A 7,404-nucleotide genomic window follows, 5' to 3' on the forward strand; every position below is an offset into this window, starting at 1 on the left:
GAGTAAGGTTCAGAATACAACCACCTGAATAGGTCCATTATACTAAACAATGCCTTAAAAATCACCAGCACAGCTTAAGCAATGTCATTTGGAAGTCCTAATCTACTTGTTTAAGATAGGTACAAGTGGATGGGTACCTACGTTGTCTTTGTGGGAGGGGAGCTTCATCCCATAGTCAATGAACTGACCATAGTCAGACCACAGGAAGTAAGACTGATGCACCAACGCTTGTGATTACAGGGCTAAGTGTGTGTACGTTCTTTATTTTGGTCGGGAAGGAAGCTTGTGGAAGTCAGGATGAGGTCGGAGCAGGGTGCTGCTTTACTCTCGTTTCCATGGTTCCTCCTCAACAAGAGAGAAATCTGCAGTGTTGGGGGCCGTTGGGGTGGCCGTTTCCATTGCCCATGGATACCTGCAAGCAATTACCAGGGACATCTAACTGTAAGACCAAGGCACAGTCATAGTGAAGCTGTCAAAGGGTTTGAGCAGAGAAACCAAGGGGGTAATACTTGCAGGCCATCCTTTTGGTTGAATTTGGTTGGTCGGTTGAATTTGGTTGAATTGGTTGAATTTACTGGATTCCCGCAAATTTGGTCCCAATAGAAAAAAGAAAAGAAAGAATATTCTCTGAGTACTGAAGCGACAGCAATACAGAAATAGATTGAATCCTCTCTGAATACTGAAGCGACAGCAGATACAGAAGATAGATTGAATCCTCTCTGAATACGAAGCGACAGCAGATACAGAAGATAGATTGAATCCTCTCTGAATACTGAAGCGACGGCAGATACAGAAGATAGATTGAATCCTCTCTGAATACTGAAGCGACAGCAGATACAGAAGATAGATTGAATCCTCTCTGAATACTGAAGCGACAGCAGATACAGAAGATAGATTGAATCCTCTCTGAATACTGAAGCGACAGCAGATACAGAAGATAGATTGAATCCTCTCTGAATACTGAAGCGACGCAGATACAGAAGATAGATTGAATCCTCTCTGAATACCGAAGCGACGGCAGATACAGAAGATAGATTGAATCCTCTCTGAATACCGAAGCGACAGCAGATACAGAAGATAGATTGAATCCTCTCTGAATACCGAAGCGACAGCAGATACAGAAGATAGATTGAATCCTCTCTGAATACCGAACGACAGCAGATACAGAAGATAGATTGAATCCTCTCTGAATACGAAGCGACAGCAGATACAGAAGATAGATTGAATCCTCTCTGAATACCGAAGCGACAGTAGATACAGAAAATGGATTGAAATTTTTTTCTCACTGACAGGAGAATGTAAAACATTGATGAGTCAGTTTTGTTTTCTATCTTGGCCATGTATTTTATGGATTCTCTGCCCAACAGAATTACCGGTACAATAATGTTGAATAAATCGATTGTAAGAAAACAACTAAATAACAGTATAAAACAGGGATTAGTAATTGTCCCATGCAAGCAAAGCAATAGAACAATGACCCATGAAAACTGGATCAGTAAAATGCTCTGAAAATAAGAGCAGACTTTTCATTGAGTTTCTGGTCTAAAAAATAGCTAGCCACAGTAGAAAAGAAGGATTTTTGACAGGTCCATAAAATGTCTGCCACTGTTTGGATAAACATGATGAAATAGCAGTCTTCAGTGTACCACTAGCCATACAATGTGGATTTAAAATGTGCCTAAAACTGAATCGAATCATGTAAGCAGGGCTGCCACAAATACATGTCCAATTAAGAAAAAGAATCCCACTCATGTCACAGATTAATACAAGACATAGGAAGAAAAGTAAATGCGGAAAAATGTTTTCAAAAGAAAAAACATAACATCAGAATGATAGTAAACTGTCGACAAAAGTACACAGGTATCACAAAAACTGCTTTTCCATATAATTAGTGAGTGAGTAAATAAATATAAGAACATATTTATTTAGTTTCTCCACCTTGTAATATTGTTTTCTCCAAAATAACTGTATAAGGTGACATCAATGTATGTCGACATTCCAAATGACAAGAGAAGAAGAAGCAGCAATTACGGGGAAGTCTACAATTGACTCTCTATATCCTTAAAGATGAAATGTACCTTGCAATCATCTATCATGACTGTGCTGTGGGCTGCAGCGTAAACACACTGGTTGGTGTTGTTCTCGAAGAAGGATTGGGATTTTGTCAACTCAAATTCATCAACTTTTTGCGCGGCGTCAAATGCGTCGAGCTCATCTTTGGATAGGTGGTAAACGATACCCGCCCCGTAGGAGTCCCCAACCACGTTGACGGAGGTTCGGAACCGATCCCTGTATTTTTTTTAGGGTGGGGAGGCAGACACAGAGACAGACAAGTGCAGAAGGTAATCTCTCAGGGGAACAAAGCTGAGGACAATATTTTGAGGAAGACCAGAGTTTTATCCTGAGGTAACAAGAAGATATTGCGTGTGTGTGGAAACATTCTCTGTACGTGTGAATGCAAGTACAAGTGCAAGATTGAGTACTCACAGCAGCCAGTCAACAGCCACCAACAGACTGATGTCTTGGGTGGGTAACCCAACGGCTGTTAGGATCAGTAGCATGGTCACCAATCCAGCACTGGGGATACTGGCCGCTCCCACACTGGGCCAAGGTAGCTGTCAGGCTACAGTCAGGATGAGAGATATTAGTCAATTACACATACATTAATTTCAACCTTATATTGTAGGTACATGAATAATGTTTTTTGTCAAGGTCAATACGTCATCTATAGGGCACCTTGTTTGAACAATCAGGTCACATGACCTGAATTTTAACCTTTATTTAAAGGGTTTCAACAAACGGTCCCTTTCTTATTATGTTAGATGGGCCAGCACTGTCCTCCAGCACTGTCCTCCAGCACTGTCCTCCAGCACTGTCCTCCAGCACCGTCCTCCAGCACCGTCCCCAGCACCATGTTCCAGCATAATCCTCCAGCACGTCCTCAGCACCGTCCTCCAGCACCGTCCCTCCAGCAACATGTTCCATCATAATAACTTTCCACACCGCCTCCAGCACTTGTCTCCAGCACTGTCCTCCAGCACCGTCCTCCAGCACATGTTCCAGCATAATCCTCCAGCACCGTCCTCCAGCACCATGTTCCAGCATAATCCTCCAGCCACCATCCCACGCACCATGCTCAGATAATTGCTTTTATTTTTGTTGTAAATCTAATATCTGGGAAAGGCTTATAATAAAAATGAAATCCTAGGTCATGTGAAATGGTAGTCCAAACCGCAGGGCCCTAGTCATGTAGGATTAGAAGTGTCCTACCTGACAGTGACGATCTGGCCGTAGTCCGAGGTCGATGTTGTTCATCTGGGCGATGAAGATGGCTGCCACAGCCTCGTAAAGCGCAGTGCCGTCCATGTTGATAGTGGCCCCACGGGGAGCACGAATCGCTGCACTCGCTTATCGATGCCCAAGTTCTCCTCCAGACAGCGGAATGTGACTGGCAGGGTACCAGCGCTGAGAGACGGGTCAGAACTTGTACTTATACATATCACAAGACTTGGAATTGTATTAAAACCTGAATTTACATAATATCTATATAATGCATTGAGCATTATGTTCTCTCAAGGGTGACTTTTAAAGGGTCTTACTTTAAGCAGTAAGATTAGTCGACAAGAGTCTAACTACATTGTGGTAGCTAAGCTCTACAAAGCTGGTGTCAGGCATGAAGGTATCAGACGACCGTGTAATGTGGACCCCTCTAGGGCACGAACCACATCTCTGTTGCTGTTATCATCTCAGTGTGAGCTTCGGCTGTGGCTCAAAACCTACTCTGTCATACAATCTATCAAATAGGTTGGGTAATGCAGAGTCCTTAATATAAATGAACTATTTTATCCTAAACTAAGCTAAGGTTTTTAATCTTTGAAAGCAACTTTGCCCTGTAGCACCACGAATAACATTACTCTTGTTTTTAGTTTATCTGTAGAATGGAGCAAAACAAGCAAGGTCAAGGCATCTTGTTTTGTCTGTCTTATCGTAAACAAGCAGAATGGGTTCTAGAATGGGTTCTAGAATGGGTTTCCGGGAAAGGCAATAATAAGTATGACAGAGGGAAAAGGGAGTGTGACAGAGAAGAAGCGAATAGGTTAGAGAATAGGTTTGGGTCTTGTACCTAGATGCTGTCCCAATAGCGGTGACCAGGCCTGGAAGATTCCCATGAAGAAGACATAGGGGTTTTTCTTCACGATGACTAAATTATTAGCGGTAGAATATATGGCACCGTGGATGAAAGGCCCACATTCAACGGTCGATCACGGTCACCATGTACATTCCCAGTTGCCTGGCAACCATTTCCAGATCATCGATTGAGATGATCTTCCCACAGATGAGACAGGCGATACCGAAAGGGGAATACCTGGGAGAGACATTGGTGAGATTAGTTTTGCAGTTTGGTAACACTAATGAAAGGTCAATAGTAGTATCTAATTGGGAATATTGGGGCAAAKATGTACATTGGGGGCCATTTTCCTGTAATAAATAACACTTTTCTCCTTTGYCCACAGTGACTAGAGTGGACTTCCTAGAATGCCTGTTATTTTAGGGGGGTGGGGGGTAGAGGTATATAACTCTAGAGAGGATGAGACTTACCACATAATCATMCCAACAATCCTCATGARGATCTCGTTGAGAACGTTAAAAAACTCCAGCATGAGCTTGGCCTTGTCTCCCATCTTCCCCATGATTATCCCGAAAGCCACAAAGAAACCGATCAAACCTACAGTTTCAAAAGGAGGCAAAAAGTGTCAGATCAATGATTTGGACTGCTAAGACAATCATTCCAGTTAAGAGTTGAGCATGTTTTCTAGTAAGTCTACCAACCTAGCACATTCATCCCACTCTTGTACTGAAGACCCCTTTTGATGGTAAACTGTGGTGGCCCCCTGGTCCTGTTGGTGGGTACGGGGACTTTTGTGGTGACTGTCTGGATCTGCTGGAAGCAGGCCTGAACCAGGTTTTCTGGGAAAAGGTTTCGAATTAGATCGAAGAAGGCGTCCAGACTGGAGACGTCGTCGTTCTTCTTGCCAGGCCCGAGGTTGGACTTCAGCTTGGGGTTACCTGGGTGGATGACCAGCACCAGAATGACACCCAGAGCGGCAGCGATGACTGTGGTGGACATGTAGTACACCATGGCTCGGGTGCCCAGGCGGCCACTGGACTTGGCATCCAACCCTGCCAGTCCTGGAGTGGGAGAGAGGTGAGAGAGGCCCGCAGTTCAACAACCGGTTACGTAAACTACAGAAGATATAACTTCCAGATACTCTAGTGATAAATGCAGTGGCGGCTGCTGAGGGGAGGACAGCTCATAATAATGTCATGGAACAGAGGAAATGGAACGGCATCAAACAGGTGTTTGATGTATTTGATATCAATCCACTGATTCCGCTCCAGTCATTACCACGAGCGTGTCCTCCCCAATTAAGGTGCCACCAACCACCTGTGGATAAAAGCTATAATAACACTCTAACGTACAATGCCTCTAGTGCTAGTACAGACACACGCTAGCAAACGCACTCTACACACACGTATACTGTAYTACATTGTAATATTGTTGTATGGTGATATTATACATTTTGTATTGTAGATATGTAGTGGTGTAAAACTGTTATATGATGTAAAGTTTTCTCTTTAGTTTTATGTGTGATGTAAGTGCCTTAATGTGTTTGGACACCAGGAAGAGTATCTGCTGCCTTGGCAGGAACTAATGGGGATCCATAATAAACCCCAGGAAGAGTAGCTGCTGCCTTGGCTGGGGATCCATAATAAACCCAGGAAGAGTAGCTGCTGCCTTGGCAGGAACTAATGGGGATCCATAATAAACCCAGGAAGAGTAGCTGCTGCCTTGGCAGGAACTAACGGGGATCTATAATAAAACACCCAGGAAGAGTAGCTGCTGCCTTGGCAGGAACTAATGGGGATCCATAATAAACACCAGAAGAGTAGCTGCTGCCTTGGCAGGAACTAATGGGGATCCATAATAAACCCCAGGAAGAGTAGCTGCTGCCTTGGCAGGAACTAATGGGGATCCATAATAAACCCCAGGAAGAGTAGCTGCTGCCTTGGCAGGAAACTAAATGGGGATCCATAATAAACACCAGGAAGGTACCTGCTGCCTTGGCAGGAACTAATGGGGATCTATAATAAACCCCAGCAAGAGAGTAGCTGGCTGCCTTGGCAGGAACTAATGGGGATCCATAATAAACCCCAGGAAGAGTAGCTGCTGCTTGGCAGGAACTAATGGGGATCCATAATAAACCCCAGGAAGAGTAGCTGCTGCCTTGGGCAGAACTAATGGGGATCCATAATAACCCCAGGAAGAGTAGCTGCTGCTTGGAGGAACTAATGGGGATCATAATAAACCCCAGGAAGAGTAGCTGCTGCCTTGGCAGGAACTACGGGGGATTCCATAATAACCCCAGAGAGTAGCTGCTGCCTTGACAGGAACTAACGGGGATCTATAATAAACCCCAGGAAGGAGTAGCTGCTGGCTTGGCAGGAACTAAGGGGATCCATAAAGACACCAGGAAGAGTAGCCGCTAGAACTAATGGGATCATATACAGGAGAGTAGCTGCTCTGGCAGGAACTAATGGGGACCATATAAACACAGAGTAGCTGGTTGGCAGGAACTAATGGGGCATCCATATACCCAGGAGTGGAGTCTGGTCGACTAAGGGCATCTAACCGAGTGAGCTGTCCAGGACTAAGGGATAGAGACTGATGACTAGAGAGGGGCAGGATGAGCATCTAAGCATCCTCACAGGATGTCTCTGGGAACGAGATGATCTGACCCATCAGGGGGGAGCGGCGACATGGGACGCAGTAGTATTCCAGAAACAGAGCCAGTGATCACACCTAGAACACAGAGAGAGAACCCACAGTCATATCAACTGGACCTCTCATTGGTTTCCTGTTGCATTATTTAGACGCCACGTTTACACTCACCGGGCTGTTTGTATTCATACACATCAGCTAGTGTTTATACCCTGAACCACAACAAGCTCTACCTCAGCTCTCGCTACACTTTCACCACACCTTTTAGGCAACCTTATGCACTGTGAGGGATGGGAGGTGACTAAGTGCAGAAAACTCAATTATATAAAAACTAAATTATATTCAACCCCACACTTTTTCATTGTTAAAGAATGCATTCTGGGATCTTAAGAATTTACTAATTTGTAACATATTGTACGAATTGGAATTTGTAACATAAAATATGAGTTGCAAAAAACGAAAATACAAATAAAACGTGCTTTTTGTTAACTTAACATACAAAATAGATGACGGTGTACACAATTGCGCACAATTTTCAGGAACCCATTTTGGCTCATTAGCATTAGTTTCAAAACTACTGACTGAAATTTACCACATCTAAACGACAGGCTAACTTACCAAAA

General features: G+C 44.0%; 1 pseudogene; it reads right to left on the reverse strand.

Annotated features, from left to right (window-relative positions):
* Positions 1-254: 254 nt before the first annotated feature.
* Positions 255-6,687, reverse strand: LOC112076795 (excitatory amino acid transporter 2-like; annotated as a pseudogene).
* Positions 6,688-7,404: the final 717 nt, after the last annotated feature.

The sequence above is a fragment of the Salvelinus sp. IW2-2015 genome, unplaced genomic scaffold (assembly GCF_002910315.2).
Source record: "Salvelinus sp. IW2-2015 unplaced genomic scaffold, ASM291031v2 Un_scaffold4040, whole genome shotgun sequence".
NCBI classification, from domain to species: domain Eukaryota; kingdom Metazoa; phylum Chordata; class Actinopteri; order Salmoniformes; family Salmonidae; genus Salvelinus; species Salvelinus sp. IW2-2015.